At 44.2% G+C, this 27,718-nt stretch overlaps 1 long non-coding RNA gene across 1 annotated transcript; it reads left to right on the plus strand.

The window, feature by feature from the left end:
• Nucleotides 1-821: 821 nt before the first annotated feature.
• Nucleotides 822-26,329, plus strand: LOC142827665 (uncharacterized). The gene is made up of 4 exons (XR_012902372.1): nucleotides 822-945; nucleotides 7,847-7,934; nucleotides 14,160-14,314; nucleotides 26,040-26,329. It is a non-coding gene; the product is annotated as an uncharacterized LOC142827665 (long non-coding RNA).
• The last annotated feature ends 1,389 nt before the right edge of the window (nucleotides 26,330-27,718 follow it).

Consider the following 27,718-nt stretch of genomic DNA (forward strand, 5'->3'; position numbering starts at 1 on the left):
TCTCCTGCCTCTTAGAGCCCCCCACTCCTAGAGCCCCCAGCACTAGTCCCACCCTCAGAGTCCCCAGTGCCTTTCCTGTCCCCTTCACCGAACTGTGCACTGCCTCCCAGCTGCCAACTGAGTGCTGCTGCCTGGGTTGTGGATGCTCTAAGGCTGCCATGCTGGGCTCCGTGTGGGCCTCCCACCATGCAGGAAACCGCTCTTCTGCGTCCAGGAGAAGACCCTGTCCCTACCCAATGTTGGTTGGCTGAAAGGTGGGATAAGTCACATCTCTCCCAATAGCCGCAATGGGAGGGGAGGCTCTAGACCAGCAGCCAGCGGTTTGCAGCCCAGCACTGGGCCATGGACCGGCGATTGGGAACCGCTGGTCTAGTTCAGTCACAGCTCTTATGTGCAATGGGGGAATTTGTTCATGGAAGTCCTTTATATTGTGTTGTGCTGTAGGTCAGACTAAATTATCACAATGGTCTCTTCTGGCCTTAACCTTACATTCAGACGTTGTTAACATGTATGAATATGAAATGCTACTAGTGTAGCCCTATCAAGAAAGCTTGCTGCCATGCTGAGACATGGGAGCGAGACTTCGGCTTGAAGTCTAATTCATTTCCGGTGCTTCTTCAAGAAAAATAGCAAATGGATTCATGAATGAAAACTGTTCAATGCCATGTTTTTGGACTCCAAACAATATTTATCAAAATTGTATTTGTTGCCAGATGTGTTATGATGACCCTTTTCTGTTCCTAATATGCTACACTCCTACCTGGTTGTACTTTCCTTAACAAATGTCCTTGACTTCCCCTCAAAATCACTTGTGCTTTATTCACAGACCCACTTGGAATTCTTGTCGTCTGTTTAAATTTGCTGCTTTGTTAGATTCAGTAAATAGACCTTTTAAGAAGAAAGAGAAAATAAAAGGATGGACTGCTCAAAGAAAGAAGATAAAAGGTAGGATAAAGAATGGTTCTAAGAGTGCAAGGATGTAACTAGAGAAGGTTAAAGTAAGGCCAGTTAACCAGTCACTTGCAAGCAGTGAGCTGCCAATGTGCCCCTATTAGGCCACCAAACAGATAGTATAAGGCTCAGTGGGCCGAATTCTGTTTTATTACATGGGAGCTGCCCCATGATTATCAATGGATACATGCCCTCCAGAGTGGAATCCTCTTTTAGCCCTTATTTTGAAATAACAAGTGGGGCATCCACAATACCAAGCCTGTTATTTTGAAATAAGGAGCTGGTTATTTTGAAATAATAATTCCTGCTTTCCACGAGTAATAACGCTTATTTCAAAATAGTTATTTTGAAACAGTGTGTGTGTGGATGCTCCCCTCCTATTTCAAAATAACTGCTTCCCAGAGTCATTCACTACTCCCTAGTGCTTCCTGGGACTCTAAGTCGAGGTAGTGCATACACATGAAGGGAGCCTGCCTTAGACTCATTTCAAGGCTTCTCTGTAGTGTGGACATGCTATTTTGCAATAGTTATTTTGGGATTTATTATTTCAAAATAAGTTATTTCAAAATGATTCCCTAGTGCAGACATGCCCTCAGAAATTCCTCTACTAATCTCCTATGTAACATGTTTCAGTAATCGATTCCAAGGACATTTGTGATTATTGAGTCCAGATCTCAAACTTCATCGAACCGACAGCCCCTTCTGATGACAAAAAATACTAGATGACCCCACAGTGGGAAACCAAAGCATGCGCCTGCCCAACCCCCACCACCTCGGGCAAGAGGACTAACGCTGAAGTGGCCTGGTATGCAGTGGCCCAAGTTGTGTTTGGTACAAAATGTCCAGGCCCAAGGAGCTTTGTTCAGAAGGTTACAAGTCAGCTGATGCATTTATGAGGAAATGTGATGACTCATCTTGGATTCTGTGAAAAAGGCCAATAGAGGGTGCCATTTAAAAGCTGGAGTGTAGGTCTGTGCACTGTATTGTCTGCATTGTAGAAGAATTAGTCCTTATAGAAGCTCAGAAAAAACAAATACTGCAAAAAATTATGCTTATCAGTAATTGTATATGTAAAATTAAATTTCTATGGCTCTAATCTGTAAAGAGAAATAGGTATGTATGGTCTTACATAAAAAAGTCTAATATGAGTGATATAGATGCATCAATTTCCTGTGAGGACAAATGCACAAAACATGATTTTACTAGGCTATGTTGCTAGTACCAGGAGGAAACCCATCTCTGCTAACTGAAAGCAGTTGTATCCTTTTTATTGTTAATTCATCCCCTACATTTGTTTGGTTTGCCCCGTTTATAGTCCCTTGTCACCTGGACTGTAAATTCTTTGAAGCAATAGACCATCTTTTAATAATTGTTTGTACAGTGCCTAGTGTTGTAGGGTGCCACCATAATACAAAGAATACTAATAGTTCCAAGAAGTCAAAGGGACTGCTAATAGTACATAGGTACTCTAGCTAAGTTAGAAGAATGTGCTATGGAGAGTAAATTCCAACGTAGGCTGCAATCCTGGACCATTAAAGTGAATGGACAATTGATCACTGACTTCAATGGATGTTGGATCAAGTCTCTCCTTATTGTTGGTCCTGGGGAAAATTCTGCAATTTTACTATGGCTCTAAATATGACAATTGTGGAATTCCCCCAGGACTGGTATTGTAATATCTCCGGATGGACAATCCACACGGCAGGGCAACCAACTAGACCATTCATTCAGGCAGTTTCAGGATTGCCTCTTAATGGTCACACATGGAACTGCTGTGAAACTATTAATCAACTGCTGTGAAACTATTAATCAAGTGCCAGGAACTTTGCCTCTGTTTCATTCAAAGGATCTTGAGACAGAGCTAGTCAGAGTCCTGACTAATGACCATGGCCTAAATGTTGACTGATATCCTTTCAAAGATATAAGAAAAAAAGATGATAATAAAATATCCCCTGGAAGCCGTGTTTCTAGTACAGGGAATTGGAAGAAAATCATACGGGTGGAAAATGCTCCTAGACAAAGGAGTCTATTTAAAAACATTATGTCTGTCAACGTGATAAACATCATTCAAAGCAAACAGCAGCTGCAAAATATGATAAAACTCACTTGAAAAGTTCATTGATTTTTGTGGTAAAACTGTAAGTACTTCACTTTATTATAATTGTTCCTCTCCTGCTCTCAAATCTTGTACTTGAGCTGCAAGTGCATTCTGGTCAGAGTTACATTCAAAATTAGGCACAAAAAGACAATGAAGCTCAACCGGAGAGATACTTTAATCATGAGCTAATTTACAAACCAAAGCAAAACAAAATAATTTTTGTCTAAGATTATTATAAGGTGCTAATTCTGTGCCTAAATAATTTTTTATCCTACAAAAAAATCTCTTATTGTCCTAATTAAATTTTGTAACTTGGCTTATGTGGTTGGGTGGCTTTTTGGGGGTATGAAGACAATGTGTCATGCATGTGTCATTCAAATGGGAGTTCTTACTTAGTATAAACTCATCTAAACATTGTCTTGATTTACCTAAACTAATGATCATCTTCTCTGCAAACATGTTCTTTTGCCTGTAAATATATTTAAAGTAATGAAGTGAGCAGCTTTTATGGAGGAGAGATGCATATGAAAGTGAAAACCCTGCTAAATCAGGCCTGCACAACTCGGAAAGCGGCGAGGGCCAAATTACTCCAAAGAAAAGAGCTGTGGGCTGCAAGTAGGGTTGCCAGATGCTCTCCTAAAAAGTACTGAACACATGAACAAACATTTTTAGCTGAGCAAAAAAAAAAAAAAAACCCATGCGTTGGGCATACAACCCCCCTTTCCCCCGCCTCACCCGGCTTCAGTACACAACCACAGGAGATGCCACCAGGCTTCCGTCCAGTGCCCAGCCGGAAATTCAGAAAATTTTGGACATTACACATGTCCGATATTTTCTGAATTTTTTTACAGGGCAGAGAGCGAAAATACCAGACCGTCCGGTAGAAAACTGGACACCTGGCAACCCTAGCCGCAAGGATAGGTTGGTGGGTGTGTGTATGTGTGGGTGTGATACTTTATTAAGAATTTTTCAATTAAATCAGGCCTGCACAACATATGGCTCCCTATGCCCTTACCCTTTCCTCTGCCAGCATTACCCTGTCCCCACTCCCACTGACACCTCCCTCCTACCTTTTTCCTCATTGTCTCCACTTGCCCTGAGGCATTTGTCTCTCCTGCATCCTGTCCCTTGGGCTATGTCTAGACTGCAGGCTTCTTTCGAAAGAGGCTCTTTCGAAAGCATCTTTCGAAAGAGCCTCTTTCGAAAGATCGCGTCTAGACTGCAGGCGGATCTTTCAAAAGAGAAATCCGCTTTTTCGAAAGAGAGCACCCAGCGAGTCTGGATGCTCTCTTTCGAAGTCAGCCTCTTTACATTGAAGAACGCCTTCTTTCGAAAGAGGAACTTTCGAAAGAAGGCGTTCTTCCTCGTGAAATGAGGTTTACCGCCATCGAAAGAAAAGCCGCGTTCTTTCGAAATAATTTCGAAAGAACGCGGCTTGAGTCTGGACGCAGGGGAAGTTTTTTCGGGAAAAGGCTACTTTTCCCGAAAAAACCCCTGAGTCTGGACACGGCCTTGGTGCCTTCCCCTTTTTCCTGACCTGCCCCCCTCCCCTCAGCACAAGCCCATTCCCCTCCCCTACCTGGCTTCTCCCTTCTAGTTTGTGGGGCTGCTGGAGCCTTTTTGAATATGGTGGTTGCCGGCCATGACATCACGACGCCACGTCACACCAGCATTCTGGCATCTGCTGGCGTCCTGCCCTCTGGCTCGTGCCCCATCTCCTTGCACTGGAGCTGCACGCAGGCAGCCCAGCAGAGAGAATCGTGGCACTTAACCCTCGCTGGCAGCGCTCCGCTCCTCCGCCCGGCTGGCAGATCAGATGGGACCGCGCCTCCCGTAATCGTCATGGACCGCCCAGTGAGCCACTGCGAACCACATGTTGTGCAGGCCTGTGCTAAATGTATACTGTCTAGTAAAATTTATAAGAAACTTTTTTTTAATACTCACAATTCAAGGCAATGTCAAGGCAGGACAAACACTGGAAAAAAGAAATTGTAAGTATTTTTCTAAATAAAAATGAAAATATAGCATATGGTTCATTACCTATAACTATTTTTATCCTCTGTGCGCACTTGGCTATGTCTACACTGTGGCCTTCTTCCGGAAAAGCTCATGCAAATGAAGGAAGAACTGCTCTTACATAGCTCTTTTTGCGCAGAAGCCTTTTGCGCAAAAAAAGGCTGCTAATTAATTATGCAAATTAAGCATGGCAATATTCCACTCTGGGCTTCATTTGCATAAGCTTTTCCGGAAGAAGGCTACAGTGTAGAGGTAGCCCAATTGTAGGAGTTCTTGTTTTTGTCATCTGAAAATCAGTATGGAGAATATTTGCACATATCTTATAGCTATATATCTGAGCAAATATTTTGCGTGAATTTGTATTTTCATGAATCTTTGTTCCACATGTATTTACATAGCCATCTTGACAGTTTCTTAGTTCCAGTTCTGGAAGGCACTTCAGCACAATATCTGACTTTAAACACAAGGTAGTCAATTGCCTTGTTATGTAGCTACTCAGATGTTTAAAGTCAGGCATATGCTTAAGTACCTTCCTGAGAGGTCTTCATGGGCTTGGCATCCTGCATTGTGGGAACAGAAATAATACCAGCTGATTTAGGTGACTATACGCAGTGTGAATAGTGAATTATGGAGAGTGACTAGAAAGCTGAAGTATGTTTGCCATTCATTGAATAATTCTATAGAAAGACGAAATTCATAAAAAACAGAGTCTGCTAATGAACAGAAAAAAGGGAAAATAAATTGTTTACAGGCAGTCCCCAGGTTACGTACAAGATAGGGACTGTAGGTTTGTTCTTAAGTTGAATTTGTATGTAAGTCAGAACTGGTACATATTGTAGGGGAAACTCGAGCCAAACATTTCTCCAGAGCTCAGTTTTATTCTCCCACACCTCACTTCCCTCAGTCCTTTATTCTCAAGCTGATGTGCCTGCTGAGAAAAGCCGCTCTGCGTCTCCCTGGTCTGCTGAGGGGGGGGGGGGGGGGGCACTAGCTTCGCGTCTCCCTGGTCTGCTGGGGGGAAGCAGCTAGTGCGGGGTTGCCTCACCCCATTTGTAAGTCGGATCCATGTAACCCGGGGACTGCCTGTACTGCAAGTAGTTTGATCAGTTCTAGTTACTTTATTGTACTGTACTGTATAAATACTTGACTTTCCTATGGGATGATTCAGTCCTAGATACATATTTATGCTAAACAATAATAAAGGACTCAAGTTTTTCAGCTAAGCAAAGCTTAACCCTTAAAAAAAGCCCACCCTGCCATGCCTAAAGAAGCTCATACCAAAGTAGAAAGTCCATAAAGTAAAAGACCTGTATTTTTAGGGATAGCTCGTGGCATCATTTGTCTTCTATCTCATCTTGTTTGTCCTTTTCCTACCGGCTTGTTTACATGCCCCTGCTGCAGTGCAATATCTCCTCTTCCTCACCCATGGCAAAGATGGTCCTAGACCTTGTACCAGCTGGCTGAACTGTGTTTTCTGGGGATTCCTCTAGGATTGTCTTCTCCAATTTGTTTTGACTGTTTTGCTGCTGGTCAGGCCCAGATGCACCACCTTGAAGAATCTTCTCTCTCTCAGGCTCACCCTCTATCAGCTGCCTAATTAGTGCTTTCTGGATGTTCTCATTTAAGTAGACACTCTAAATCTCTGCTTGTTTCCTCTTTCCACATTTCTACTTGATTCTTCAAACAGTCTGAACTTGGTCACCCTGGTATACTCAACTGAATATATCTCTCAGTACTGCTGTCAGCAATCTGTAATCCTATCACTGCCTATTTGTCAGGTTTCCCAGAAGCCAGGACGTTCATGACTGTTCTCTCCTTTTATGATGCTCCTGTGCACGCAGAAGAAAAGGCAATGATGCAATTAAGGATACAGTGTCTATAACAACGATACTGATAATTACAGAAAACCAGAACTTAAAGATCCTGCATGCTTCTTTCTGTTTTCATGTAGACAAGTAATATAGCAAGTATCAAGGGAAAAGTTGCTGTAGGGATTGTAAAAGTGACAAAGTTCTACTTAACATATTGCTGTATATTGTGAATTTTAGTGCTGATTGGGAGCGTTAATGACTGAAGTCCTGTATTTATCCTGGTTTAGCACAAGCAGTGGCAATATTTAACTTTTTGTTTTTGGAAGTACCACATATGGGAGCTTAAGGCTAAATCAAGTCTTCCTGCCAATTTCAATCTTTGGTTTCTCTATTGAGACAAAAAGAGGTGCCAACTGATTGCAGATACACCTGTAGTTATTGAAAGAAGGACAAAAGGCTAGCAAGTCTGAAATTAGCAACTTATTTTGCATCATATGAAACTGACTCTTATTTCTAGTTACCATACTCTTCATTCATGTCATTAACACTCCGTTCCTATTAGCAGCCCCTTGAATATTTAGATACCCCCTCACACTGTACTGCTTTCTGAACAAAACTTGTATTATTATCGAATTAATTGCAGGATTTTTTTTTTTTTATAAATTTTATAACCTAAATTCAACTCACTAAAATCAAGATTTTTAAAAGACAGGCGTGTTGCTCCAATGACCTGTCAAATTTCCCAGGTTAATCTTCTGTCATAATGATTGACAGCTCTATTTTCTTATTTTATCACCAACGTATTGTGTGTGTGTCACTGGATGTCTTCCTTTGAGTGAATAAGGTGAACATATTTGCAGCTCCAGTCCACATCAGTTCAGATGACACTTCATCTGTACTAGAAAACCAGGAAGTGGATTAAGCAGTTTGCTGTCACCTTTATAATGTGCACCTCTTTCACCTGTTCTAGGTTGGAGTACCTTGCTGTGTCCTTGGAGTCCGGCTTTCCACATGGCTCTATGCAGTTCTACTTGGATGTTTCACATGCAGCAGACAGAGTAAGTATGTTTCAGTAAAAGTAAAACTTACCAAAAATCACATTCAAATGCATATTGTTAAAAGGAATGACAGAAACATGTATCGTATTAAAATTATAAACCATGCATATTTCACAAATATGTGGCCATTTACTTCAGTGGGACTTACAGTGAAGTATCTGAGAGGAGAATTTGCCCTGTTCATCTTTACATTATGCAAAGAATCTGAACATTGTTGTTCATAGTGGGGAATAATTTCTTTCACTTCAGGAATTATTAAGTAAAATCCTATTTCATGTGTTAAATGCAAGGTCAGTCTAAGGGCATATTTACACAATGCATTAGAAAAGGGATATACATTCTAGTGTGCCCTAATTGGCCCATGTGGACCTTGCTAGTGTGCACTAAAAGTTCCCTTGTACATATTGACATAGAACTGTTTGAAATAGGACCACAGTAATGTTCACTAGAGCTCCATGTGACCCAATTAGTGCACAGTATTCTAGCCCATGGTAGAATTTGTATCCCTCTGGTGTGGACTAATGCACCATGGAGACAAGACCATGATGATCACAGTGGTCCCTTCTGGGATTAAGATTTAGAAGAGTTAGGCTATTGGTTGTAATGGATGAACTATTTCAGATAATACTGATTCGTACCATTTTTTGAAAACTCAAGGATAACTAAACCCAACCTGTTTGTGATGTCCGAAAACATCTGGCCATTTTATTTATTACCACTTAAAACACATTTGTGCCTCTCTGTAATACTAAGTTTTATATGGGTAGGGAAGTACTGAAATAGCAGACAAAAAAGAGGCAGTTCTATGTCACTTCTGGGACCAGGATGAACATGAGGAAAATGACTTCTTTTGTAATTCTGTGATCTCAAATGCATCATGTCATGAGAGCGTTGCTTTGGAGTTTCAAATCTCCAGCCTGACAGAACCTGAGAACTCCCACCACTAAAGAATTGTGGAGAGCTTCACCACTCAGACAATAGCAAGTAAAAGTTTCTGACTCTACAGTGTGAGTGGCACAGCCCAGCAGTGTCTTCAAATTGTCAGTTCTTTTTGTCAAGCAAAAGATTAGACTATTTAACCTATGTCAACATGTCTTATTAGCTTTGTAGGGAATGGAAGATGGTTATATAAAACTAAACACCTCCCAGGGATTAAGGATGAAATAATGTACATAGCCATAAATACAAAAGCATATCACCTAAAAGAACTCTAAAATTTGTAGGGGAAGTTGCGTGTGTGTGAAGTAAGAACAAAACTGTGGGAGAAGATAACTTCAGAAGAAGTAAAATAAAAAGTAAATTATTTTTCTTTACCATTAACCACCATCACAGGATTGTCCCTCTTTAGAAAATAAGAAACTTGAAGGATATCCCCAAACCATAACAACAGACATGGCCATAGACAGTGTGAACAAGGCTAATGCCAATGAGAGAAAAGTTTTGTTTATTTTAATATCCTGGAAAGAGTAATATTGCTTCTGAAACAACATGAAGCTTAAAGCTTTCTAGGATGTTAGGAGGTATCCTGAAAAATAAAAGCTTTCTAAACAGTTGCCTAACTTAAGGAACAGAGAGAGATGTGGGAGAATTTAGTTTTATACATTCAGAAACAGGAATGTCATAGGAACATAGGAATGAGCTGTCAAAACAAGGAATCTTCTGAGCAGACAAATCCAAGTCTTAGTACCTTGGAAGTGGATGGAGTCTGTGTGGCTGCCCTACATTTATCTTTGCATAAAAGATCAGGGAAAGATGTGGAGGAATCTTGATGTTGTATCAGCCAGGTGACAGCATTGAGCTATGCAGCCAGACCTTTGTATAGACATGGTCATCTTACTGATGGCTTTGCCTATGGAGTGCCTGTCAAATGAAACAGGAGTTCTGCCACTCTCTTTGGCAAAGAAATGCATGCGAACCAGAGGTGCTGGCATCCAGACTGGCCCTGTTGTGTTTAATACTAAAGGTAGCTTCAAAAACATGATTTCAAAGCACAGAGATTGTTATAAGTCAGCCATATTTAGTGAGCAGGGTCTTATGCATCCTCCTCACTACAGGTCAGTAAAATAACGCTTGACATTACATCTAGTTTAAAAGCATATTCATGATACTGGGAAGCAGACTGAATTGCACGTAGGTTGACAAAGTTGGTATTTCTACTCTTTTAAGTTAGTGTTCAGTTACAGCATTAACATATCAACAGTACTAGTAGGCACACTTTTTAATTAAATCGCTGTCACCTTATAATAGCTAATATGCCTTTGTAATCTAATTCCATGAGAGCAATTAGGAAGAAATAGAACACATTTTGTGTTTGCTGAGTTCTAAACAGACTAATGAAATCTCTTAAAATTAGAGATGATTATTTTACAAGATCTCTTTAATCAATTTAGGTATATTATAGAGCCATCTTTTTTTTTTTTTTTTTTTTTTTTTAAAGAGCACTTATCACAGTTTCTAGGTATCTTTGCCAACTAATTGTTGCTACAAGTGCTGAGTTCTCGTAAACCCTAATAACTTCTACAGTTATGGACATAAAGCACCTGTATCTTATGGTGCTCCTGCACAGAACTGCAACAGATTAAAAGATGCAAAGGTGACTTTTACACATATGCAGCAATCTCTGGCCAGTGGACCAGATCCTCAGCTGGTGTAAATCACCATAGTACACTGAAAGCAGAGTGTAGCTCTGTGGAATTTAGGGCAGTATCTGGTGCAAGGCAGGAAACTGATCTATGACTTTCTGTTTCAACATGATTGCAGCAGTGTTATAAAGAAAGCTCTTGAAGCATATTTTAAAAATGTATTAGTTATAATTTCTCTTTCTTTGAAGACTATGCAATTTTTAAATTATTTTCATTTTAGAATCATAGACTCATAGGGCATGTCCAGACTACATGGCTCCATTGAGAAAACCATGTAGATGAGCTTTCTAGACATAGGGAAATGAAGCGGCGATTTAAATAATTGCCGCTTCATTTATATTGAAATGGCTGCCGCGCTGTGCCGATCCGTTGCCGATCAGGAGCATGGCGGCCATTTTGATGTAAATGAAGTGGCGATTATTTAAATCGCTGCTTCATTTCCCTATGTCTAGAAAGCTCATCTACATGGCTCCGTCGATGAAGCCATGTAGTCTAGACATACCCATAGAATCATAAAGCTGGAAGAGACCTCAGGAGGTCATCAAGTTCAGCCCCTTTCCCAAGGGAGGGCCAATCCCATCTAAATCAACCCAGCCAGAGCTTTGTCAAGCTGAGACTTAAAAACCTCTAGGGATGGAGATTCCACCTCCTTAGGTAACCCATTCCAGTGCTTCACCACCCTCCTAGGGAAATAGTTTTTCCTAATATCCACACTAGACCTCCCCGACTATAACTTGAAACCGTTGCTCCTTGTTCTGCCATCTGTCACTGCTGTGAACAGCCTTTCTCCATCCTCTTTGGAACCTTCCTTCAGGAAGTTGAAGGCTGCTGTCAAATCCCCACTCACTCTTCTCTTCTGCAGACTAAATAAGCCCAAATCCCTCAGTCTTTCCTAATACAGGCAGTACCCGGGTTACGTGGATCCGACTTATGTCGGATCCCTACTTACGAACAGGGCTTTTCTCGCTGCGGAGGACGCGGGTGGCTCCGAGGCTCCCTGGGCCCAAAGCCGCGGAGGACGTGGGCAGCGGGACCGCGGTGCGTCTGGGAGGTCCCACCGCCCACATCCTCTGCTGCGAGAAAAGCCGCCTCCCCCAGCAGACCAGGCTTTTCTCGCCACGGAGGATGCGGGTGGCAGGACCATCGAGAAGTGCTGTGGTCCTGCCGCCCGTGTCCTCCAAGGCCAGAAAAGCCACTCTGTGTCTCCTTGGTCTGCTGGGCCCCCTAGTAGACCAGGGAGTCGCGGAGCAAAGCCAAGGAGGATGCGGGCGTTGGGACCGTGGCGCGTCTGGGTGGTCCCGCCACCCGCATCTCCCTGGTCTTCTGGGGGAGGGGGGAGCGCAGCTAGTGCACCCTCCTCCCCAGCAGACCAGGCTTTTCTCGCTGCAGAGGACACAGGCGGCGAGACCGCAGAGACGTGCCGCGGTCCCGCCGCCTGCATCCTCTGTGGCGAGAAAAGCCGCTCCACGTCTCCCTGGTCTGCTGGGGAGGGGGCGCAGCTAGTGCGCCCCCCCAGCAGACCAGGCTTTTCTCACCGACGCCTGGGGTAGAGCAGCTGGGGGGCTGCCGGGTTGGTCCCACAGCGCTGAGGTGCGGCGCTACTGGACCAACCCAGCAGCACCCCAGCTGCTCTGCCCCAGGCATCCCCAAGAGCAGCTGGGGTGCTGCCGGGTTGGTCCCACCGTGCCAAGGTCGGCGCTACCAGACCAACCCAGAAGCACTCCAGCCTCTCTGCCACAGTTGTGTCCGATTCAGCTGCTGCTGGTCAGTTTCGACAGTGGCTGAATCTGGACACCTGGGACAGAGCAGCTGGGGTGCTGCTGGGTTGGTCCCCGCAGTGCTGCACCTCGGCACTGTGGGGACCAACCTGGCAGCACCCCAGCTGGTCTACCCCAGGTGTCCCCAAGTCAGCTGCTGCTGAAACTGATCAGCGGCTGAGTCCAGGAAGCCGGGGGCAAAGCAGCTCTGCCTCGGGCTTCCTGTAGTCAGCCGTTGGTCAGTTTCAGCAGCGGCTGAATTGGGGACACCTGGGGTACCCGACTCACGTACAAATTCAACTTAAGAACAAACCTACAGTCCCTATCCTGTACGTAACCCGGGGACTGCCTGTAGGTCATGAGCTCCAGCCCCCTAATCATTTTGGTCACCCTCCGTTGGACCCTCTCCAGTGTGTCCACATCCATTCTATAGTGGGAGCCCCAGAACTGGACACAGTACTGCAGGGGCTGCGTCTACATTGGCATGATTTTGCACAAATACTTTTAATGGAAGAGTTTTTCCATTAGAAGTATTTGCGCAAGAGAGCGTCTATACTGGCATGTGCCTTTGCGCAAAAGATTTGCTTTTGTGCAAAAGCATCCGTGCCAGTGTAGACACTCTCTTGAGCAAGAAAGCTACGATGGCCATTTTAGCCATCGGGCTTTCTTTCGCAAGAAATTGATGTTACCTGTCTACACTGGCCTCTTGCGCAAGAATACTTGCGCAAGAGGACTTAACCCTGAGGGGGAGCGTCAGAGTATTTGCTCAAGAAACACTGATTTTGTACATTACAATGTCAGTGTTCTTGTGCAAATACTCGTGGTCAGTGTAGACAGCCGGCAAGATTTTGCGCAAAAGCGCAAAATCTTGCCAATGTAGACACAGCCCAGATGTGGCCTCACCACAACTGAATAAAGGGAATAATCAGTTCTCTGGATCTGCTGGCAATGCACCCTAATATGCCATTAGCCTTCTTGGCTACAAGGGTACACTGTTGACTCATATCCAGCTTCTCATCCACTGTAATCCCCAGGTCATTTTCTGCAGAACTGCTACTTAGCCATTCAGTCCCCAGCCTGTAACAATGCTTGGGATTCTTCCGTCCCAAGTGCAGGACTCTACACTTGTCCTTGTTGAACCTCATCAGATTTCTTTTGGCCCAATCCTCTAATCTGTCCAGGTCACTCTGGACCCTATCTCTGGCCTTCAGCGTATCTACCTCTCCCCCTAGCTTAGTGTCATCTGTGAACTTGCTGAGGGTGCTATTCATCCCCTCATCCAGGTCATTAATAAAGATGTGGAACAAAACTGGTACAAGAACAGATGAAGGTCTGACTGTGACAGTGGTGTTGGCAGGCATGGCGTCTGGTGCATCCACAGCTGGTGCGGTGACAGCAGATAGGTGGGCTGTACGGCGTGGCCAGGATTGCAGATGTGCTTGGCCCGGGGATGGTAGTGGTGGGGGCAGCTGGCTCAGTGGCTCTTGCTCTGGCTGCAGCGGCTGTGGCTGTGGTTCCGGCGCTCGTGCAGTAGCTCCTTCCGCCCGGGAGGTCAGCCCACACTGAGCTGCTTTGCGGGCTTTTATACCTCGGCTTCCCTGGGAGCATGCCCAGCAGGGCTGTGGGGGAGGGGCATACTCCACCCAATAGGCGTGCTTGTCCCACTCATGCAGTGCAGGGTGGGCAGACCCCATCACACCACCTTACAGTCCATGTATCCAGTCCATACTCCTTTAACTTGCTGGCAAGAATATTGTGGGAGACTGTATCAAAAGCCTTGCTAAAGTCAAGGTATATCATATCCACCGACTTCCCCATATCCACAGAGCCAGTTACCTCATCGGAGAAGCTAATCAGATTGGTCAGGCACGACTTGCCCTTCATGAATCCATGTTGACTATTCCTGATCACTTTCCCCTCTTCCAAGTGCTTCAGAATGGATTCCTTGAGGACCCCCTCCATGATTTTTCTGGGGACTGAGGTAAGGCTGACTGGTTTGTAGTTCCCTAGATTGTCCTTCTTCCCTTTTTAAAAGATTTGCCTTTTTTCAATAATCCAGGATCTCTCCCGATCTCCATGAGTTTTCAAAGATAATGGCCAAAGGCTCCGCAATAACATTTGCCAACTTCCTCCGTACCCTTGGATGCATTAAATCCGGGCCCATGGATTTGTGTATGTTTAGTTTTTCTAAACCATTCCTAACTTGTTCTTTCCCCACCAAGGGCTGTCTACCTCCTTCCCATACTGTGTTGCCTAGTGCATTAGTCTGGGAGCTGACTTTGTCTGTGAAGACAGAGGCAAAGAAAGCATTGAGTACCTCAGCTTTTCCCACATCATCTGTCACTAGGTTGCCTCTCTCATCCAGTAAGGGCCCCATACCCTCCCTCATGACCCTCTAAATGCTAACATGCCTTCCCTGCAAAGTAAGGTTCTCTGTGTACCAGCATTCTAACTTTGCAGGGAAAGGAAATGAAGAAATGAATACAAGAAAGAAAGAAAGAAATACACGAAATGAAAATAATAAAAAACTCTAAAACATCTTATATATTTCTCCTGTAAAATGTGTAGCCATTACAAACTCAAGCTGGTAAACCCCTTATGATGCTTTAAACTGTCATGGATTCTCTATGTATTTGCAAGTATATGTGTATATACAGGGCTTGACAAACTATACAATCTACTCACCCGTGGTGAGTAGCTTTCAGCCGCGAGCCTGTTTATTCACGGCGTGCGCATGCGCAATGCAGCTCTTGCGCATGCACAGTACAGGACTGGCGAGCGGTTTTCGCCACCATTTGTCAAGCCCTGTGTATATATATAAAAATACCACTTTTACTCCAATTCTCTACCTTTTGTGTGTGTGTACCCACACACTGTAGCTTATCAAGTTACTTGCCTATCATGCCAATAATATGGTTGTGTTAATTTAGATTAATTAGTTAATAGTTAAGAGCTGTGCGAGTCCTCTCTGTAAGTCCTTCAAACCACCCCAACAGTGTTCTCTACCACTTATGGCGACCCCTGGAGCCCACAATCCCACAGTCTCTGGTGCCTCCAAGTGCCTTGCATTAGTCCAATCTTCCTTTCAAGAGTTTGGGGCCTCTGTGGCCCAAAGTCCACTGACCAAGTCCTTGAAGTATGTGATATTGCACGGTAGGTGAGGTAGGGGGACCTGGGCCCTCCCACTCCACCGGGCCCCGACCAAGGGCCCTCAAAACACGCACCAACCCCCGCCCGGGCTTAAGAGCCCTGCCCTGGGTCACTTCCTACTTCCACGTGACTATCTGTAGTTGATCTCCACCAGAAGATTCCCTGTCGCGAGGGGTTGAATAGGGTATAAAGGTTGTGCCCGTGTTGAAGGACCCTCCGGCTGCAGGGGCTGGACTAATACCTGCGTCATCCTCCCGGGTTCCTTGGCTGGCTAGTGCCTGAACCATGGTGAGGCCTTTCACAGATCCTGCATCAGCAGCATCTAGCAGCAGGAAAGGATCTGGCCGGGAGGATGGAACAACTGGTCTCCGCACCAGGTTTTCCCCAAATGGTATGCAGGGCTGGGGAGTCAACCCCACCCCGGGTAAGGGAGTTGAGCCTGGTCACCCTCTACAGGGTTCCAGTTGCTCTCTCTGGCAGCAGGTGAGTTAGCACTGTCCCTTGAGCATCCCGGAGGCCCTTCCTGCTCCTGGACCTTCCTTCCCCCTGCTGTTCTGGCCCCAGGCTTTTTGTCGCTCAGGGCTGGTCGGCGCGACTGCGCCTGCCCATCGGCGTCTTGCGCCAGGCATCCCAGCACATTATGCTCCCCCTGGGCCCTAGGGCTAGGTGGATTTGCCTCGGCTGCCTGAGAACATGTGCTGCACAGCTGCAGCGGCTGTGGATGCTCGCCCCAGAGGGCCATGGCACTGCCACCTGTAGTGTGGGGTTCTGCCACCCCATCACAAGCTGTAATGCAAGAAACCTGCTAAAGGCTGGTTGGCAGCACAACGTGCCCTTACTGCCCAGTGCCTCAGACTGGAGCAACTGGCTGGGGGGGAGAGGAGGTGGCATATCTACCTGGACAGAGGGCTACACTCAGGATAGTGGGAGGCAGGCATTGCAAAGCTGCTCTCAGCATTCCCACAGGCCCTTTGTGTAGGCGTGACTGATGTCTGGGTTCAGGGGTAATACACTAGGCCTTATGTCTGCCCAATGCAGTTTGTGAAGGCCCACTGAATACTAGCACAGCAGCATTCAACACCTTGGGAGAGGGGGGACTTTGCCATTAACCCAGCTGGGTACAGGTCCGTGCCCTTTCTTGGCTGGAGCCAGGGCATGTTTGTAAATAAGGATATGTCTACACTACCACCCTAGTTCGAACTAGGGTGGTTAATGTTGTCATTCGAAGTTGCAAATGAAGCCCGAGATTTAAATATCCCGGGCTTCATTTGCATCTTGCCGGGTGCTGCCATTTTTAAATCCTCGTTAGTGCGGACTCCGTGCCCGTGGCTACACGCGGCACGGAGTCCGCACTAACGGGGATTTAAAAATGGCAGCGCCCGGCAAGATGCAAATGAAGCCCGGGATATTTAAATCCTGGGCTTCATTTGCAACTTCGAATGACAACATTAACCACCCTAGTTCGAACTAGGGTGGTAGTGTAGACATACCCTATGAGTTTTGTAAGAGCCTCAAATTAGTGGTCCTGCTGCTAGTACCTGTCTGTGTGCATATGCTGCTTGATATGGTGCCCATGGCTGGTAAAAAGCCCTGCCTCCCTGCACACAGCCAACCACAAGCCGGTTGGTGCCATGCACTGACTGGGCTGTGTGGCAGTCCAGATGCCATTGGGCATGGGAGCAGCATGGGTGCAGTACAGCCCAGTTCAAGGACTGTCTGGTGAATCGGGTTCCCCTGCAGTACAGTGCTTCCTGCTCTGGGATATGGCGGAACAGTTCGGCCTCTGAATGCACTTTCCAATGAGTGCCATGTCTACATTATAGCCAATTAGGATATTTCTAGCCTACATTGTTTTTTTGAAAAAACTGCTCTTTTTTTGAAAAACGTCACCTGCCACGCTGTAATTGTGTTCTTTCAAAATCAAATAGAAAGAATGCAGGGGTTTTTCAACATTGGTAAACTTCAAATTATGAGGCAGAATGCCTTTTTTGAAAGAGCTCTTTCAAATAAAGGTGTGTGTGGATGCAGAACAGGGACATTTTTTGAAAGAAGAGGCAATTGAAAGAAGCACAGGTGCCCTAGTGGCTATTCTATGAATAGCAATCAGGACTTCCTTTTGAGAGAGCGTCCATGCAGTCTGGATGCTCTCTTTCGAAGAAGCAGATCTCTTTTTCGATCCAGTTTTGAGGTGTGGATGCTCTCTTTCGAAAGAAACTTGCCTTAGAGGGCAGGGTTGCACTTGAATGAAAAAACACACATAAGCTCACAGTCCAGATCAAGTAATATGGGGCTATATTTTATCTTTGGTCCACTGTAACAGGCCATTTGCAAGATCAGCAGAAGCTAAGGTTAATAGATGTCCGTGGTTGAGAGATGGTCTCACCCAGATACAGGTCATAGCTTATTTATTGTATCCCGGGGCTGAAAGGGGGAATTTAGGTCTGGGATCTTTCACCCACATAGGATGGTAGGGAAAATACCCTCAGACTCAGCAGAGGCATCATTATATAAAAGTCCCAGGCTGAGTTGAGTAATCAGGACGCAGGATGCGATAAATGACCACAAAGGCCCATGGTAATGAATATGATAATAAGTTGAGTAATGATATATTGACCTATAGGAAAAGGACACTTCAACACTAGTAACATCCCTTACTGAATATGCATCAACATGTCAGCGTCACATAGTATAAAAGTGAGACCCCAGCCTAGGAGCGATAGGAAGGGCCAGAAAGATGGCCCCTGGTGACGGGGAAGGTGAAGGTAATGAGAAAGATGATGGGCTCACACTTAAGGTTGTCCCAGAAGGAATGATGTAAGTCTATGGTATGGAAATATGGATGTATCTTCCCTGTTTTATGAAATTGGGGTGTTAGTGACTGTGCTAACTGTATTAATCAACTATATTTATTAATAATATAGTTTTAATAAATATTGTACTAAAATATACAAGAGTTTCTATAGCATGAATGTTGCAACTGTGCACATCGGGGTTCCGAATCACAGAATAATTGAATACTGGGCCTGATCCTGGGACAAAGAACCTGTCAATCCTAAAGGTGGGTCATTAGAAATTTAAACGTAATCTCAGATCAGGCAACAACACTAAGTGCAAAGGTTTATACCAAGAGTGGTATATTTATCATTAATGGAAATTGACGTTTTAGATGCAATGAGGATAAAATCTGCTAGAAGCCAGGAAAATGTAATAGTAAATTTCAAATGAAAATCTATATCATTAAGGAATTGTCCAAGATTAGATCCACACAAGCATTAGCTTGTGAACACTGGAGTGGGGGGAGGGAAAACAACAGCTTTAAGCATTAATGTAGTTAATCCCACTGTGTAGCACTTGGTCATAGCCATTATTTGGAATTATAGTTTAAATGGTGATATTTCAAGGGGATGGTCAGTTTGAATGAGTCGTACAGCGTATTTGTACAGTCTTTCCATATGAGATCCTTTAACCCCAGTGCCTTAAAAACATGGATGAATTAAGGTTCACTTCTAAGTGAAGGTTGGAATTGTTATTCACACTCTGCAGATGGTGAAACCGAGTCACAGAGAGGCTAAGAGAATGAGTGGCAGAACTGGACCTACCATTCAGTAACAGTAAAGAGTGATACCACAAGTGATCACCCCAGCATAATATGGATATGAATGAAGAAACCCCAAACTGACAGTTGATCATTAAACATGCCCCCAGAAAGGGAGAAGGAAAAAAATGAAGTGGATTATTGGCAGTATTGATTGGGCTCATTTGTCCTGATGCTCTTTGTTTAGTTTCATCAGGGAGGCCCCTCTCATTTCCCCCCCACCAAAACACCCAGAAACTCCCTATGATAGTCATCAGACCCTCAGCTGCTTAGAAATATCACAGACACACACTGCAATTCACAAAGCCCAAGGCAGGTACCTAGCTCCTGTACAATGAATGGGGAGAGACAGATGTCTTGGGATATGTCTACCCTGCAACAAAAGTCCGCAGCTGGTCCAGGTCAGCAGACTTGGGAGCTAGTGGCGCTTGGACTGCGGAGCTGTGAAATTGCACTGCATGGGAGTCCCAGACTGGGCTCCAGCCTGAGCTTCAACATCTGCCCTGAAATTTGATAGCTCTGCAGCCAGAGCCCCGTGAGTTACCTGAGCCTGTCATGGCTGTGTTGTGGGTCTTTTATCACTGTGCAGACATACTCCTCCCCACCCCCCATCCCAGCTCAAGGGCTCTGGATCCTGAGTCTCACAGGGTATGTCTACGTGGAACGAGGTGTACCGGTAGTTCGGAATAGGAAGCCTAATCTGAACTACCTAGTTTATGCCGCATGTAGCCGCGGGCACGGAGTCCGAACTAGTGGACATTTAAAAATGGCGGTGCCCGGCAATATACAAATGAAGCCCGGGAAATTCAAATCCCGGGCTTCATTTGCAACTCCGGTTGCCTACATTAACCACCCTAGTTCGAACTAGAGTGGTAGTGTAGACATACCCACAGAGCCTTGATAGGTGCTTAAACCATCAGACCACAAAGTCATTCTTATGTATGCACTCTCTCTCTCTAGCCCCGCCCCCAATGTAATGCTTCACTTGGCTATCCACAGCGTTAACAGAAGAGACTGAGGGAACCCATATCAGAATATCTTACAGCCAGTGGGTAGAGCACTCACTTGAGAGGCAGATTCCTCTTCAGATTCCTTATCCTCTCATAGACTCGTGGGCTGTGTCTACACTGGGCCACTTACTCCGGAAAATTAGCCACTTTTCCGGAATAAGCTGCGAGCTGTCTACACTGGCCCTTGAATTTCCGGAAAAGCAACGACGCTCTACTGTACAAAATCAGCCGCTATTCCGGAAAAACTATTCTGCTCCTGCTTGGGCATAAGTCCTTATTCCAGAACACTGTTCCGGAAAAGGGCCAGTGTAGACAGCCCAGTAGTCTTTTCCAGAAAAAAAGCCCCGATCGCGAAAATGGCGATCGGGGCTCTTTTCCGGAAAAGCGCGTCTGCATTGGTCATAGTGGACCACAAGCTAAATATGAGTCAACAGTGTTGCAAACTGGTACTTTTAGGAGCCCAGATCTGGAGTTTAGACACCTAAATGCTATTATGTATCTAGACATTTAGCCCAAATCCTAAAAGCTGTTTTATGCATTCCTGTGTCTTGAGAGAGACCCTTTGGTTTCAGTATAAAACATTTTCAACTATGCAGAATCTTGCAGTGTTTTCAAAACTGACCTATTCACTACAGGTCTCTTAAACCACCTGTCCCATGAAGGCACTGTTATCATTGGGTTTAGCTGATCACGGTTGGGTTCTGTCTACAGGAATCATTTTGTATTCAAAGGTAAAGTAAAAAAGGTATTCAAAGGCCTACTGTATCTCAGGGCCTTTAAATGGGAACCCAAGACTATATATTGTCAATTAGATGCTGAATTTTGGGCCTATTATATTGCATGGAACATCATTTGTGCCTACAGTTTCCCTTCTCCAGTCATTTTGTTCTTGAAATGATTTGTATCTGCCAAACAGCATTTATACTAGGCAGATCAATCAGTGTACTTCCATTCTATTTCGATGTGTGAATGCTGTTGGCATGCACAATCTTTTGTTATCTGTGGGAAGAAATGATGGTGGAGCAAATTAAGTGTTGCTTTTGAAGATGTGGCATTAAAAGCCATGTTTAATCAGGTTTTTTGGCTTGATGTGGCACACCGCAGAGCCACCTAGGATTCTTACCAATGTGGGGGGAAAATCCCTCAAATACAAAATTCGTTTCCATTCTTCATTGACGTGCACTCTTTTTATGAGAGCAACAAGGTGGGTGAGGTAATATCTTTTATTAAACCAGCTTCTCTTGGAAGAAGGAACACGCCTCACCCACCTTGTGTCTCTCAAATAGCACAGCTACCACAATACTGCAAACAACTCTTTTTATAAAGCAGGATACAGTAATAGAAATCCTAAAAATGGAGTAACCTCTTGCTTCCAAGAGCTTCATATTTCTCATTTGATATTGTTTTCACTATATGGCTTACAACAAAACTTATTGTTCAATGTGAGACTCAGTTGGAATCAATTATTAATTAAATGTATGTCTAAATAAATAAATCACAACTATTCAGATCATGTTCATGTGAATAATTTCTATTATGGTGAACATAATTATTAGATTCCACATTTAATGAACTGTATTGTGCGATGAAATTCTTGCAACAATTGGGACTAATAGAATATGTTAACCTTTATTCTCCTCTGCTTGACACTACATTAGACCATGAATTAATATATAAGAGCTTAGAAGAGTTTCATAATTAAGTAGCCATTGTGACTTTTTTGGCCTATTGGATGAGTTACTTATCCTGAGTCCTTTCTTTACTTAGCAGCACTTGAAGCAAACCAATAAACGTCTCTATAATCAAAACAAGGTTCTGGTCTGAGGGTACCTCTTCCCATACAATTGCTGTCTCAGACATTTTGTACGCACAATAGCAAGATTCAGTTACACAAGTTAACTTTCAGGAAGACTGAAACAAATGCAAAAAAGGCACTGCATCTGAATGAGGCAAGAGCAGTATAATTGGGAACATCAGGGCTTGGCGCTTTAAAAATATTTAATGTGCAGATTCCAAAATTGTCACAGTGTGTGTGTGTGTGTGTGTGTGTGTGTGTGTGTGTGTGTGTGTGTGTGTGTGTTTTATATGAAGTCCCTTGTACAAAATTGCATTAGTGTGGAATTTTTTTAGACCATGATGCAGCAGCCAATTTCTCAAATGAGTTTCTGAATTTGTTTGTAGTCACAAGGCACCGGAGACATCAATGAGGTAATGACACCAATGACTTATGAATGGCACTTCTCTTCTGTGAGGCTGGAAAGGCAGTGGTGGGGCATTGGAGAGGGGAGAACTTCAGATCCCCTGAATGCAGAGCAGTGTTAAAACAGGGGTGGCTGGGAAATGAGTTTTCTATAGAGCTGCTCCTATTTGGTCATTTCAATTTCCCTCATTGCTCCAATGCAGAGCTTTTAAAAGCTGATGCTCTATATGGTCCCTGTCTTCCAAATTTCACCTGTGTAGTCCCAATTCAGGGAACTTTATCCCTGCCACTGAACAATTGTTAAAAATTAAAAAACAATCAACCAGTCAACCCTAAAGAAATTTCCAAGGAAAACTCTTTCTCAACTTATTTAAAAACTACTTCAACTAAAAACCCTTAAGAGAAGGAAACAAAACCACAAAGGTTAGCATCCCTACTGAAAGTTAATCTGAAAATACACTGACGATCACTAGAACAACTCACTCCAAACCTTCGTTTTCCACTCAAATATGCTTCATACAAGTTTTGTAGGATGTGAGCTGGATTTACAAAGGTTGAATTTCATAACAACTTTGTTAAATACTTTAGTGGAGGGGTGGCCCGTAAGTGGCCTGCAGACTGGATGCAATTTGCCAGGGTTAGCCCCTGGTGGGCTGTCAGATGTTGCATTTCCCTGCACATCTGCAGGTATAGCCACTCACAGCTCTGCTGGCCGCAGATCACTGTTCCTGGCCAACGGGAGCTGCTGGAAGTGGTGTCCCTGTTGGCAACACTTGCTGCAATTGCCATTGGCTGGGAATGGCGATCTGTGACTAATAGAGTTGCTGGTGGCTGTACCTGCTGATGTGCAGGTAAATAAAATGTCTGATGGCCTGTCAGGGCTCACCCTGGTGAACAGCATCCAGCCCTCAGGCTGCTTATTGCCTACCTCTGATTTAGACCCTACCCATAAATTGCATTTGTCTCAATATTTTTAATAATGTAGTAATACCCTCCCCATTCAGTCATACCAATAGACCTACCTTCTTGTCGTCTGTGCTGTAGAAGCAAGAATTTAGCCATTGCTTGTCTAAATCTGCCCTCTGTTTTCATCTCAAAGCTTGTGGGTTTCGGCTGCCATATTTATCTCTAGAGGGACACTTCTCCTTTAACTCTGGTATGTAAGTGCCTTAAAATATTACTGGCTTTATTCTCACAATGCCCCTGTGGAATCAGGTGTTATTAATATCATGCCAGTTTTACAGTCGCGGAGTTAAGTGATGAAGTGACTTGGACAAGTTCAAATGGAAGTTTGTGATAGAGCAAGCAACTGGACCCAGATTTCTTGTGTTTACTGCGTGTCTCCAAATCAGGAAATAAACAAGAGGCAGCCAAGTTTGCTCAGGCACTAATTAAAACCTAGGGCTTTGATTCTTCCCATAGCCTAGAATATATGAATAGCAACATTTCACTGAGAGCTACTAGTATTCTGGGGCACCAGGAAATTGACTTCAAAGAATATTTGCTGACTATCAAAAAGAAAAGGCCAAGCTTGTTAGGGAACTAATGTTATTTTCAAACTTTGAAGGTATTGCAAACAATGGGGAGTGAAATTGCATACAAGTTGCACCTCCTTAAACCAGGACTCTGTGGTCCGGCAGGACCATGGATGTTGCTGAATGAGAGAGGCCCAGGGCAGGAGGACCAGTAGCTGAGGTGCCCATGAGAGGCGAGGCTGGTCATAGCGGGCCAGGGCCTCAGCAACCCAGCGGTGGGAGCAGGGCCGTGGTAGCAGGACCAGGGCAGCCTGTGCATACAGGCCCTGTAGCAGGGCTGTGCCGTGGCAGCCTGAATGAGGTTGCATTCTGGCTTGGCAAGGGGGGATAGAGCCACGGCAGCCTGGCTGACAGGAAGGCTGGGCTGCAGCAGCCCAGCAGGGGAAGGCTGTCTGGGGCTGCAGCAGTGGAGCCAGTGCCATGTCAACCCAGCTGGGGCCACAGCAGGTCGGCAGCCTGCTCGGGGCCTCGTGCCAGCCAGCAGTGGGCTTGGTGCGGCAGCAGCAGGCCCAGGGCTGCATGCTGCCATGCCTGCAGTGGAGCCGAAGGAGCCAGTGGCGGGGAGGGGCGACAGGCCCAGGGGGCTGGTGGCAGAGGACCTTCCTTGGCCTGGCAAATTCCCTCCTCCAGGACTGAAGAAGTCCTGAGGGTGAGGGACCAGTGAGGTCTGACCTATATAAGGAGGCACTTGACACTTAGGGTGCTGTGATGTTATCCTATTGGCAAGGATATGAAAAGCGCCAGGCCTGAGGGATGCCAACTATTCGTTTTAGTAAGACCCCAAAGGATAGACAATAATTAGGTAGTTGAACCCTTTTTGAGAACTGAAGCTAGAGCAAACATAGCTTCACATTCTTAACTGATGGGAATCACTCTGAAGGCTGCAAGGATTTGGCTCCTTCCCTTCCACTTTGTTTAACATGGTGGCTGTGTGGGTCAGGTCCCCTTCTAAGGAAGAGGGGAGGCTGCCACTTTGATCAGGCAGTTCAGTTACTGCATTTGCTCTGTTGGTAGAAGCCTATGGTCAGATGATACAAGTCCTGATTCTACTCCACAGTGGTGCATTTATAAACCTTGTGAGGTCAGTGTCCCCGCCAAACACCCTTTAAAAATTCATTCTGGGGGAGGTATCTGCTTAAGGAGATGTTAAGCCAAAGTACTAAAAGTAAGTTTAAAATGTGACAGGTTAAAGCATGCATGTGGTTATATATTTCTTCCCTTTGGGCTAGATTGTTACAGTTCATAGATCCATAATTTCCAAGGACAGAAGGGACTACTGTGATCAGCTGGTCTGTCCTCCCAAGTAACACAGGCCGTAATAGAGCTAGTCCCAAAATTCAGAACATGACATTTTGGTGATAAATGTCATTACTATTAACTGGCATGTGTAATATCAGGGTTTATTTGTAATGAGAAAATGAAGCAGGTAATGGACTGAAGGGTGAGTGCCTGTTGATTTGAGTGTAGAATTGGAAGCCAGGAACTCTGGAGTGTCATTGGAGGCTCTGCCACTTGTTCATTGTGTAGCAAGTTACTTCTCTCTGCCTGAGAGTCCCATTTGTAAAATAGAGATAATACATTGCAAGAGCATTGGGAGGATAAAATAATGAATTCGTTCATGTTTGTGAAGAGGACAGTGGAATCCTCTGCACACATGCTAGGGATTTTCCTTGGCCCAACTCCTTCAGTTCTTACTCCCTAAGGTGACTTGAAGTTTATATGGAATAAGGATCCCCCTCTCTCTCCTTTTATATTCCTTGATGTTCCTTTTAAGGCTCCAGACATGAAAAGTGGCCACCTGTTGCAAAGAACAATAAACACAAAGCATGCTACCTCCCACACCCTTTAGAGAGCCTGAAGGTGACTGCAAAAACAATGTTACGCAGATCTGCTGAAATAATGAGATTACATGACACAAACTATGACTGGTCTCGTGAGCTATGGGGTACTAAATTGCTAGTTTAGTCTCCAGCAAGGCGCTCTGATCAGGCAACAAGTTTCCTGCCTGACTAGACCAGTGGCTGCAGAGCTAAAATGCAATGGCCTATGATATGTCAAATCAGCTCTGGATTCTGTTGGTCCATTATTTTCCGTAGGTCATAATTATTTATGTTTAGGAAACTAAAACAGAATTGCTCTGATTCTAAATAAAAAGCACATTTTCTTAAGGATTCAAAACAAATCATTAAATGTGGAATTTCTCTCTCTTACTTCAGGTCCTTGTATCGTGGAACTGCCAGACCGCCTGTGTCACATGACTGACTGTCTGATTTCTGAGTCAAGCTTTTCATTTCCTAAATGATAACGGATAAAAGATAAAATCTGGCACACACAGGTAATCTTTGCCATCTTAATATTTGTTAAGCTTTTTTGATTTACTGAGAAGTTAAAGTCACTGCAGGTCACAAAACCTGCACATTAGATCTGCTTCATAAAACATTCTGAGTGAATGCTTTAGTCATTCATTTCACCATCTTTAAACCAATGTAGCTGAAGAACTGCACCTCCAATTTATAAATCTTTCAATTCATTTCTGTTTTCAGCTTATGGGATGGGACCATATCCAGCTAGTTCTAGCCATTTGTGCATGACTATAGAATAAAGCTAACATATTTCTTGCATAATGTTGACTTGATCCAGCTTACATTTGTTAAATCATCCAAAAGGAAATATTCTCTCTAGGAAACTTTTGCACACAGTTAATATATCCATGTGTTTAAAATTTTGTAGCAGTTTTATGTATAATCTCTGTCTCTTTCTTTCTTTGACTCTGTCTCTGTCTGTCTGTCTCTTTTCCTTTTCTGAAGGAGAAATGTGATAGCCTAGTCTTGTTTCTCTCTTTCACACGTATAACTCCCCCTATTTTTTTAGAAGGAGTTATATGATCAGCCTAGAAATTGGAGATGATTTTAACCACTATGGATACCTATAACTATGGGATGTGTGGAGGCCCATGGGTAGCTCAAGTTTCACATCTGCCAGCTTTTCAGAGATTGTTATCAAGGGCAGAAATAAGTCGATGATGATGACGGTAATAACATTGCCTCAGAAACTGGGATCTTTTCTCCCAGAGATGTGCAGGCTCCCCTGGCCTTGTCTAAGATTTGTAGGTGATAATGGGGCTACTAGAAAATAAAATGCATTCATCAAGCATTACAAAAAAGGCAGCCTGTACCTGTAAATACGGTATTTGAATTATGATCCTGTTTGGAGCTGGGAAAAGGCTTTGATCTTGGAATATTAAAGAAGTTGATGAGAAGCTGGTAGGCAAATGAATGGTATAGGGCCCAGTTCTTATCTCTCACAAGTTTAAATGGATGTAACTTCTAGTGAACTTCAGGTGGAATGGATAATAGAGTTTAGTCCATTGTGACTCAACATGGAATTAACTGCCTCTTGTTTCTGGCGACATAAGCACCTTACGCTAGCACTGGGTAAATCTCCCAAAGGAGTGGAGGTTTGGCTCGGATATGTGCCTTCCCCAGCAACTCAGGTATGGGTGATTATCTCAGATCATCTGAGCCTGGCAAAGTCTTCTCCCAATATGTGTACAATTGTGCATGCAAAAAGCTGCAAACTTGACTGTCATATAGTTATGAACAGAATTGCATCTGCAGTCATGTTAACAGTATGTGCAAAATAGTTTGTGTATTTTATGTGTAGTTGGATGCTTTTTGTGAATCAGGCCCATAAAGATAGAAGGATCCATTCATCCTTTTCTAACTCATAATTCAAATATCCCAATAATGTCAGATTAAACAAACATACTCTATGTGCAAGGTGTAACATAAAATAGTACCATCTTTTAAAAGTGTGGAAATTTGAAGGAAAGTAATAAACTTACTCATAAAAGGACATTTTGTATTTTCTTTTCAAATATACAAAGCAAACTTGC

This window comes from Pelodiscus sinensis, chromosome 3 (assembly GCF_049634645.1).
Source record: "Pelodiscus sinensis isolate JC-2024 chromosome 3, ASM4963464v1, whole genome shotgun sequence".
Classification (NCBI taxonomy): domain Eukaryota; kingdom Metazoa; phylum Chordata; order Testudines; family Trionychidae; genus Pelodiscus; species Pelodiscus sinensis.